Below are 11833 nucleotides of genomic sequence, written 5' to 3'. Positions count from 1 at the left end.
GGTGGCAAAGCATTAGGTTGAGCCTGAAGTAAGCAAATGATGAGTTGGAGGAGCATTGAAGATGGGGGCAAAGAACATGTTTGGCATGACTTACAGGAAAAGCCCAGGGGGATGGATCCAGGGGTAAGTGGGAGGCAGGGGCCAAGTCTAAAGTTGGCAGGGCACAAGTCCAATGTGATCAGTATGTGTATCACAGCAGGACTGTATGTATCACTCCCCTCCTCTCTTCTTTCTCTCCTTCTTCTTCTAGCTGTTCCATTGGTGTAGGGTAGGCAACATGCAGCTCTCCGCTCATTACATGATCCCTCCCCAGTTCCTATGCTGGCAAGAGCTGAAGACAGTTGCAACTCAACAACACCCTGGCTGACTGTGGCCCCCACCCATCTGGGACTACACTGAGGGTCCTTAAATGTCATTTATTTATTTTAAATATTTTTGCCCCACCTTTAAAAGGGCCTCTCCTGATTATCTTAGGCTCATCAAGGGAGATGTGATCCTTGAGACAGCTTGGGCCCAAGCCGCTTAGGGCTTTCTAGGTGAGAACCATCACTTTGAATTTTGCCTGGGAATGGATTGGCAGCCGGTGGAGCTGCTGTGGCAGGAGGCTGTGTCATCCCAGGCTGCTGTGTTTTTAGAACTGCAGACGTCTCCTGACACTTTCCATCGATAGCCCCATGTAGAGTGTGAAGGCAAGAGGAGAAGGGGACGACAGAGGACAAGATGGTTGAACAGTGTCACCGAAGCGACCAACATGAATTTAACCCAACTTGGGGAGGCAGTGGAAGACAGGAGGGCCTGGCGTGCTCTGGTCCGTGGGGTCACAAAGAGTCGGACTAAACAAGAACAAAGGGTGTTTTACAAGGATTCAGCTGGGATGTCACTATGGCGTGTGTCACCATGGCCAAAATCAGACCTCTCAAGAAATGAGCACAGCTGGTGCACACCTGGCCACAGCCCAAACCTGGGCATCCAGACTCAGAGACAGATCCAAGATCACCCCCAGCGATACAGAGATATGGGGAGAAAGAGATTTCAGCCTTTCCTCCCCAGCTTCAATTGACACAAAAGATCCCTTCCCCATGCTACACTTAGCAGCAGATGAAACACTTCCATTGACACCTGTCAGAGCTTTTATTCCTGGTGCTCAGGATGGTGAAAGCAAGCAGCTGTGGATATCAGGACAAAGGACTCACGCATACAAGAACTAAAGCTCTGGCCCTCACATTTCCTTCTCCAAATTCAAAACATATCCCATTTCTCTACTTACTATTAAATTTTTAGAACTTCACGACATGTTTCAGGTGGCTGATGTAACCTTCAATGCCATCGGTCCTTGGCACAGACTTTGAAAGGGTACTTGCCACATCCACGACTTGCACTAATTCCACGGGCCACCTTTTGTTCCAGGAGACAGTACCAAGTCTTACTCTCTCTACTCACAGATGCACAGAGAAAATAAGAAGAACCAGAATTGTCAATGAGGCTGAACTTTGGAGAGGGACGAGAATCCTTTCCAGAGACCAGAAGCGGTAACAGAAAGGTGGCTTGAGCTTCCCAAAGAGTAAGTGATGGGTGAAAGATGGATAGGTCTTGAGCTGCAAGGCTTAAAGGCCTTCTGATTTATGTATTCCCTTTAGTGGTCATTCCGGAGCCAACAACAATCATTATGTTAAGATCATAAGAAAACAGCTTGTACTGCTGTGTTACACAGAAGAGCTTTCAAAACCGCCTCCCCTTCTTTCTTTGGTAAAGTTCTGGAGGCTGAGTTTTCAAGCTGTCACTCAGAACAATATATTTAGAATGCTCCAGCTGTGATTATATTAGAGAATGGGAGACAAGTAACACATAGTTCAGTGTGCCAGATTGCACACCAGACTTATTGGGGCAAACTGCTTGTGTGCAGAAAGTTCCCGGTTCTATCCTGAGTTTGAATATGGGGGAGCATGTTTTTTAAGTTAAACTACAGGATGGCGGAGGAAAGAACTATCTGTGAAAGGTCAACGCCAAGTGGAGCAGACAACAGTGGTTTAGCTGAAAAAATAATCTGATCTGGTATCAAAGAACTTTCTGCATTTCCAAGAATGTGCCACATAGTGCCGTGATCAATTTGGGCCACTGGACCTTTGAAGGTCATCCATTGAGATAGAATCCTAGACTCATAGAATAGTGAAGTTGGAAGGGGCCTATAAGGCCATCAGGTCCAACCCCCTGCTTGATGCAGGAATACAAATCATATATCTGCCAGGTGGTTGTCTAGGTTTCTCTTGAATGCCTCCAGTGTTGGAGCACTCACCACTTCCTGAGGTCATTGGTTTCCATTGTTGTACTGCTCTAACAGTTAGGAAGTTTTTCCTGATACTCAGTCGAAATCTGGCTTCCTGTACTTGAGCCCACTGTTGTGTGTCCTACATTCTGGGGTGATCGAAAACAGATCTTGCCCCTTCTCTGTACGACTACCTTTCAGATATTTGAAGAGTGCTGTCATATCTCCCATCAGTCTTCTTTTTTAATGGCTAAGCATGCCCAGTTCCTTCAATCTCTCCTCATAGGGCTTGGTTTCCAGCCCCCTGATCATCCTTGTTGCCCTCCTCTGAACTTGTTCCAATTTGTCAGCACCCTTCTTGGAGTGTGGTGTCCTGGATACAATACTCAAGGTGGGGTCTAACGAGTGCATGAAGACTGTCATGGTCACGACCTTGCCTTTGATTGTATCGTGTATTAACAGATGTGCATGGTCAAAATCTATACAAGGTGAAAGATGAGAGGGTACAAAGAGAAGAATGAATGTGGAGTGGAAACCTAAAATGGGAGGATGGGATTCATTAGCCCAATGCATGAGATTTTTTGAGATGGTGCAGAAGATATTTTATATCATGTATAATGAGTCCTGTCTGACTGTTTAGCTGAGTGACCTAGGTATCTGACTGCAATGTCAGAGGCTGGGGGTTCAATTCCCGATAGTGCCTCTTCTGAGTAGAGTCAGCCTGTGTGGCCTTAGGTAAGCTGCACAGTCCCAGAAGAAGGGAATGGTAAACTACTTCTGAGTATTCCTTACCTGAAAAACTTTGAAAAGGGTTACCATGAAAGTCAAAACTGACTTGATGGCATGTGGTTATTGTTTATAATGAGTCCTGGGCAAAATGAGACAGCCACGTGCATGAATTGAAACAGCAAAACCATCAAGTTTGACCCCTTTTTAGCTTTCTTTTTTTTAAAAAAAAATTAGGACTTGATGAACACCATTTTTTGGAGAAGTCAGAAAACTCTGCACACCTCTTTACCATTCTCAATTATTCAACTTATTTTAACATAGGTGCTGCCCTTTGGCAATAATAAACCCAAAACAGACATGATCCGAATTTGGCGTGCTTTTTCAGTGAAAAATCTGTGTCTTAGCACCAGGATGGAGGAGTAAGGATACAGGATGAAGGCTCTTTCATAGCAGACCCAAGAGGAAACTCAAGCCAGGCAGAAGCCACAATGTGATAAGTCAACCAGGAACAGGAAGTCTGAAGCCAGAGCATAAGGTCTGATTGTGACTTCCCTTTGAAAGAGCACTAGCGATCAACTCAGTAGACAGAATCCCTTGTCTCGGGGTGGGCTGGGTCCTTTTGCTAAGAACAAAGCCAGTACCCACCAAGAAGAGGCAGATGTTTCATGTAAATCAGCCTCTGAACATAAATGGTGCAGAGGTCAATGGGCCATATGGATCACCGTTCAGATAGGAAGGCAGAGGTGGAGGAAGTGACCTTATTTTCCCTTGAGAAGCCACAGGAAAGACTTTTTAAAAAAATACAACATAGAGCTTTAGACAGAGGAAGTAAAGAGTCTTTTTTAAAACCTGCTTACAAATTACCTCTTTCAAACCATAGGCCCAGACTTGAGTATAGGTGTCCCTATAGAAGCATGAGATGGAACGTGGCCTTAATAAAAAGTGGATCACCACATCCAGCCCCCGTCAAGGAGACGTCGTGGGGAAATGAACTCCCAGCTTCTGGATTTGCAGCCCGAGACTCTAAACCACCGAGCTCTACAGGGCCTATATCATTGTCCCGATTTTTAAAATGTTTTTATCTGGAACCAAAATGACAATTGGGAAAAAAAATGAAACAAACCCAAGAACAACATAAAACAAAAACTCACTGTAAATAGAAAATGACCATCCAGGTTGTGCAAAGATTCTAGAACGGATGAGAAAAAACAATTTGATTCAAAATTTATCAAGCAATCCCAGTCATTTGAAGAGAAACATTTCCCTTCCATCAGCTTTGCTGATCTTTCAGGGACTTTTATTTGGAAGCAAGCCCCACGGAGCTCAGTGGGCCTGATTTATAAGTATACATGCCCAAGATGATTTGGGGATACTCAATGGAAAACCCAAGGATGTCTATATTAATTTTTAAGTCATGGAAGGAGATGCCGATTGTACTTTACCTGCCGGTTGCTCAGTAGAGCTTTTGTCTCCTTACGAAAAAACTTAAAGAAAAATCCTCTCACCTCTTTTTTTAGGATGGCATCATTTTAAAAAGGGAACCATGAAGAAAAAGGGAACCCACCCTAGAAGAAGGCATTACCAATTGACAGAACATTTGCACATGCTGTTTGGAAGGTATAGATGCAAATTTGTCCAGCAATCATTTCAAAAATCTCAAGTTCTTCCCATCTTGTACACAAAGGGATTTGTCAATTTTTTGTAAATGGGAAAAGAATGCCGGACTATTTTCTTAAAATTAACTGAAAGTTAGCATCTTCTGTCTCTCAGACGATAGTGCTCTTTCTCACACACTGCCCTTTATACCTGAAATTGTCTTTCAAAACATCCCCCTTTCTCTTCTTCACATCTTTTCTCAAAGACCATCCTCCCACTACAGTTTCTGTCACATCCCCCATCGTTATCATATCATATTGTAGGCCAATCTGAGTTTTTATGGGACAAATGCCTCGTCTTCTCGTGTTCGCCCCTCCCTATGCAGCATGAAGGATATCTTCTGTTCCTATGATTTATGTGGGGCATCCTGATCCTTTTCTACAAGTAAACAGGCTTCCTCATGGTCATGACAAGTTTCCTGTTTCTGACACTTCCACTTCTGCAGTTGGGATATACATGCACATTCCATGGCATATCAACATAGGATAGAAAACAGCGTCCTAATCACATCGTTGCTGTTAAGATTCATACTTTCATCAGATCATATTGTGGTGAAATTATGAATACGCACTCCATGAAAAAAGCATGCAATCTTCCATGGGAGAAGAACCAACTTGGCCAAATCTGAGAACTGGCATTCTGTATTTGGTCAACTGTGAAGCGTGTCTCTTTTGAGAGGAAGAGTGCATACACGCAAATCGATCTGTGAGCTATCTCATGGTCAAAAGCACATGGCGTTACATGACGTTACCAGCTACTCTTCAGCACCTTTGCACAAAAGCAGCTGAGAAAATATTTTCCTAGCAATAAAATACAGTGCCTAGAAGTGAAATTGAACTTCAGGGTTTCATGCACTTATACCTTTTACCTACCGGAACCCCCATCACTAAGCCTCTCCTTTTATCTGTTCTGGTCAACAAGCAAATTCAGGTGTATGTTAAGTCTTGTGTTTTTGCTAACCATTAAGGGAGGTACTACTTATCACTGCATTCTTGAGTGTATTTCTTAACCACCTGTCAAGACCACAATCTTCTCCAAGTGGATTATAGTGTAAAACACACCATTTTATATCAATATAGCAGTGTAATCAATCAGTCAGTCAAATTAATTTGGCAAACTAATACAGGTTATAGCCAAGTAGGTTCATAAAACTGAACATTTCATTTTAAGGAAAAATGAAGAAGTCACAGAGGAATAAAAATGCATCAAACATAATAGACTTTTCCATGAAAAAGTAAGAAAACAATTTATTTTTTTTTAAAACTAGGCCTATGCAGTGGTGGCGTTGTGGGTTAAGCTGCAGAAGCCTCTGTGCTGCAAGGTCAGAAGACCAGCAGTCGTAAGATCGAATCCACTAGCAGTTCGAAAGCATGTAAATGCAAGTAGATAAATAGGTACCACCTTGGTGGGAAGGTAATGGCGTTCTGTGTCTAGTCGCGCTGGCCACGCAACCACAGAAGCTGTCTTTGGACAAACGCTGGCTCTACGACTTGGGAAATGGGGATGAGCACCACGCCCTAGAGTTGGACACAACTGGACAAAATGTCAAGGGGAACCTTTGCCTTTACCTATGCAGTGGTATTGGACAAATCACACATTCCAAACCAAATCAACCTGTTTCAGGCTGATTTGTGTGAGGTCCTGATTGTAGCAGGATGGCCAGATTTATGTAGTTCCAGGGTGAAAGAGTGAATTTACGAACATATGCAGAGAAAGAGCACAAATTGCTCTAGACTTATTCTTTTAAAGCCGTGGGATTTGCATAAGCATTAATATAAGTTTTGATTTCACAAGTGATTAAATTTATCTACTCTTAGCTGAGACTAGCAATAGGATATGTGTGTTCTGTGCCATCAAGTTGGAAATGATTTACGGCAACCCTAATAAGCCTTTCAAGGTATGTGAGATTATTTTAAGGAGTGATTTGACCAGTTCCACTCCTCCAGTGCATTTCCATGGCCAAGTGGGAATTCAAACCCTGTTCTCCAGATTCCTAGTCTGTCACTCTATCCAGTATACCACACTGGGAATCCAGCAATAGGATGCTACCCTTAAAAAAAAGAGGAGAATCCATAGAAAAGCTGGAGAACCACCAGGTTTTCTGGAGAAGGGGTGTGACCATCTCCTGACTTAGGTTCAGAGATTCTCCACCCTTCCTCACATGGACGGCAGCCAAAGTGAGAAAATCAGAGAAGGCAAGAGAGAATCTCCCACTGCTCAGTGATTTAATGTTCTGCATATCTCTTATTATGTCCTTATAAACAGGTGCAGGAAAATCAAGAGCTCCAAGTGTCTGGGCCACTATGAATTTGGATATGTGTTTCTTTCTTCTGAGTCCAAAGTTCAGTGTGGTGTACTAGTGGGTTCAACACAATACTTAGCAAGCTTCAATGGATGGTTACGGTGAGCCATCTTCTGCCCTCTAGACTTTTTTGGACCACAGATTCCACATGGCCTGGACAATGTGGACACTGGTCCAGGATTGCAGGACCTGTAATCCAAAACATCTGGAGAATACCAAATTGGCCGTCCCTGATGTAATCTAGGGATGTGATTTATGTAGGGAGTTGATGATTATTCTTTTATACATCACAAAAAACAATTTACATTTCTCAGGAGATCTGGCCAAAGGTAGCATGTGGAACATCCAAAGTTATATTTGAGACAAGCATAAATGTCCAGTCAACTTTGCCACAGGACAAAGCTGAGGAACATGTGGTCTTCCAGATGTTCTTGGTCTGCAACTCCTATCAGTCTGAGCTAGTGTAGCCAATGGTGAGGGATGATGGGAATCACAGTCCAACAGCATCTGGAAATCCACATTTCCCACATCTGGTCTACGGCTTAGTTGCACACACACAGAGCATGCTGGAAATTATTTCCCCAAAGAGGAGCATCTTAAATCCATTCCTCATCATTTTTGTTTAAATGTGAATGACTTTTTGAAAAATATACTGAGCATTTTTCCAGTTTGGCTGAGCTGTGTTAAAAATGTGTGATTTTACCATTTGGGGCCAAAATCGGTTAGTCAGTCAGTCTGTCCCTGCCTGCCTCCCTCCCATTTTCTCTCAGTTATACATTTGTGCTAGTATTTTTAAAAAAATTCGTTTTGATATACCAATTGTAGCTAAATCATTCCTGGCGGAATGCAACTGGTTGCAAATTCAACTCATTCTGTAGGAATCATTTCAGACACTTGAAATAAGGCCCAGTATGAGGAACCCATTCTTTACCCCTTCTCCCCCTTAAGACGCCTCATTGTGTTTTTTTGGAAACTATTTGCAGCTTTCCTGTTTTTGTTGTTGAATAAAAGGCCTACAGACACTTCTTACGCCATGGCAATGAAAGAGGCTGGTTTCTTCCAGTCCGAAGGGATATTTCTAATCCACCGCATTTGACGGGCTGCTGATGGAGTGGGGTATTGTCCCGTTGCAACCTGTTGAACCCTATATTCTTTTGCATCCAAGCAGGGAAGCTCCTTTCCTCCATTAGGAGAGCAAAGGTCAGCAAAGGAAACAAGACTGGGTGGCTTAACATGCCCCCCCCCGGCAACCTTTTATGGTCAGGCTATTTAAAAAAAAGGTGGTCCAAGCTAACATTTCTGAAGGTGGTGATGAGTTTTCCATGTCTGCAGCACCTCGGGACTGCGCAACAGCTCTCTATAAAAGGGCCCAGCTGATGGAAAGGATCAGACCTTTTCTGGTGCCTGCCAATGAATAGGGAGGTTTGGCCTGAAAGGTTGGTCCTTCGTTCCCACAAGAATGCAAAGAGCAAACACGATCAGATGAGTAAAGGCAAGCACTTTCGGAAAGTCGATCATTCGAGCTGCTCACTTGTGGCTGGCTTGGGACAAGGCAGCTGCAGAAAGGAGAAGATGAGCAGCTTTTTCGGTCTGCTCTGAGCTGGCATTCTTTCTGCTAAGTGGAGGGAGGGTTGACCAAGGAATGCACGTCGAAAAACCTCCCCGCTTTTCAAGGCCGAACTAGGTTTTGTGTTCAACCATCCAGACTGTCAAGGCCAACCCAACAGCACAGACTGTGGGGCAGGGAGAAAGCATCCCTACCTAGTGGAGAGAGAGAGAGAGAGAGAGAGAGAGAGAGAGAGGAGCAAAACAAACCATTCAAGTCAAAATTATGCGAAGGGCATAAAAACAAACATCCAGCAGCTTGCCTGATTTTTCTGGTAGGCTGTTTTTCACTGGACCGGTTGGGCACAGGTTGTCAGCCTGATTTTGCCACCACTGTGTGACTGTTTGCTGGGGGGCGGGGGGGAGAAGCCAGCCAGAACGGGATGCAGGATGCTGATGCAACTGCTGATGTGCAATCATATAAGCAACTTCTAAGATTCTGATTTAGTTAGCTAAAAGTAAGCTTATTTGCATCCTTTTGCAAGTCTGAGAAGGAATTTTTGGCACCAGTCCTTTTCTGTCGGAATTTTACCAAAATTCACAGATTTCTTCATATTAAAGATGGAAAGACCCCAAGATCTGAAAAGGAAATGAATGCAGGAGAAAGACCAAAATAAGTAGTTTTACCCACTGGAGTTGGATCCTTTGAGTAACTGTCTCTTTGGATCTCAAAGTATTTAACCACGGGATCTTCCATGTTGAAATAGAACGTTCGGTCCACTGGCAAGATCCCTTCGCCAGCGTGGACTGCCATTATCCTCCTTCCAGGATAGCGTGAGACACGCTGGCCTCGCGTAGATGAAACAGGAGGGGTGGTGGAGGTTATTTCATCATCTTCTTTTCTGGCAACCCTCCCACCCACCCTATATACCAGGGTGAGTTGTACTGGTCACCTTTTGGGGGCCGGATAGGAATTTTTGACCCGCATCCTGATTGGCTCTTGGAAGTGGGGATTTTTCACCTATCCCACACTGGTCAAGGGCCTCGGGCATATTAATTAAATTTAACTGGTCACACAGCCAGGTAGTGAGGACACAACAGGTTTCGGTGAGTCCCATAACAACCACAGGTAATGTGTAGCTCATCTGAAGTCCCAGTGCTGCAGATCATGCAAATATAGTGCTCGAGGGGGGGGATGCACTGTAGCCACTCCTGGACCAACAGTCAACAATGAGGAGGGGGCTTGAGGTCCAGGGGTGGTCAAATCTGGGCCGGCCGGGTTCTCGCTGTCTTCACGACCATGGGAACTTGGGGAACGGGACTTTCCCATTAGAGTGGTGCCTTGCTTGATGAAGATAATCCGTTCCAGCAAAATCGCTGTAGAGCAAAATCCTCGTCAAGCGAAATAAAAAAGCACATTGAAATGCATTGAAAACCGGTTCAATGCGTTCCAGTGGGCGAAATACCTCAGTGTCCAGCGAAGATCCTCCATAGGGCAGCCATTTTCCGATGCCTGTGCAGTGAAAAATCCATCCTAAAGCACAGTGGGGAGCCATTTTACACAGCGGGCGGCCATTTTGAAACCCGACGATTGGCTGTTTTGATCGTCGTAATGCAAAGAATCAATTCCCAAAGCAGGCAACCGATTGCCGGGAAGCGAATTTTGCCCATTAAAACATCGTTTTGCGATCGCAAAAGCGATCACAAAAACCTCAGCATCAAGTGGATTCATCATTTAACAAGATAACTGTTAAGCGAGGCACCACCGTATATTGGTTAGGGGTCCGTTGAGAGCCCTCTGTAGAACCTGATACTGCACTACCGTAGGACCCTCCTTTATAGAAAGAATTAGTGAATATTAATAAAGTGTGGCCCGTGTTTATTCCATAATACTGTCTTGTGTCATTATTCCAGGGTAGGGGGGATAATGGCCACTTCCCTTTTTTCAGGAGTGGGCTCCTCACTTTTAACATCTGTGTAACAGGCAGGAATAGGGCTTATCGGAGGGAAGGCATTTGGCCCAGGCCTCACATTCATGAGCAGCCTTCAATTTAGACTTTTTCATAATATCTCTGAAAGAGGTTATGCATAGAATCCACTGACAGGACTGAAAGAAGAAAAGGCTGCCTTTTATTTAGCGTGCGTGTTACACGCATTATTTTGTTAAATACCAAAACGTTTAAAACATCCTATGATTTTGGGTTGGCTTTTTGCCCCATTTATGAGATGCAAAGAAATCAAGTCTGAGGAGAAAACAAGAACATATGGAGAGGGCCACCCTTGTCTTGTGAAATCAATGAGCCCTGAAAGTGCTCAGCTTTTGGTTCATGCCCCTCACATCACCTTACACAACTGTCAGAGGTTTATAGCACAATTGCCAAAGATTTCCTGTCTCTTCTCCTCTAGATCAAACTGGGGAAGGAGTTAGGTTTTTATTTGCCTCCTCTAAGGCGCAGCTCCTATCTTTATGAGCTACAGGCAGGAAATGGGAAATATCCTAAACTTTAAGGTTTTTCCTCTGCAGGAGGCGACTCGGGTCTGTCTTTTCCCAGTGTTCAGCTCATTGCACTGTGTAACCCTGCACCGCCCTGATAACCCTTTAAACCAGGAAATGAAGTCCCGGCTTCCTCTCAGGGTTGAAACGGAAAGCACAAGCCAACGGGACCCTTGCGTCATCACACGACACAACCTGAAAGAAGACCGGCTCTAAGGAACAAACGTTAAATCTTAAACTTTGAGCTAGAGATGTAAATCTTGACCTGGTTGTATCTTTACACGGCGAATGAGAAAGCACAAAAATTATCTCCTGGTTTTGAGACAACCAGAATAGTTTCTACCCGCACGAGGGGGGGAAATTGCATTATTTTGAGGCTGACAGTGCTTCATTTCTGTAAAATGTAATTTACTGGAAAATGTGGCCGGGGTTGCCATCTTATATGAACAACCATATACAATAGCATTGGATGTCAATTAACCTGTCCTTTTCTGCGTTGGGCATGTCTGCGCCTGTCTGTCCACTTGTCTTGACAAAGGGGAAAGCACTAGCTTTGCTCTGAGATGTTTTAAGCAAAAGGCAGAAAACATGACCCATCTGGAAGGGCACTTGCTTTCTCCATCTTGTGCTAGAGATGAGATCTCTGACAGAAATTAGAAAATCCTTAGCTGACTGTCTCACTGCATCAAAATGGGTAAGACCGAGGCAAGGCTTCCCAATATGTGACAAAATTGTGCACACTCCTCTAGACACAGAAAAGGTTGTGTAGTATATTGAAGACTGTCCTTTCCAGTTGTTTTATCTCTGGTCTCTAAACTGCAATAATATTAGCTATAGTAACCTT

This window comes from Pogona vitticeps, chromosome 10 (assembly GCF_051106095.1).
Source record: "Pogona vitticeps strain Pit_001003342236 chromosome 10, PviZW2.1, whole genome shotgun sequence".
In the NCBI taxonomy this organism is placed as follows: domain Eukaryota; kingdom Metazoa; phylum Chordata; class Lepidosauria; order Squamata; family Agamidae; genus Pogona; species Pogona vitticeps.
Note: the sequence above shows the minus strand (reverse complement) of the source record.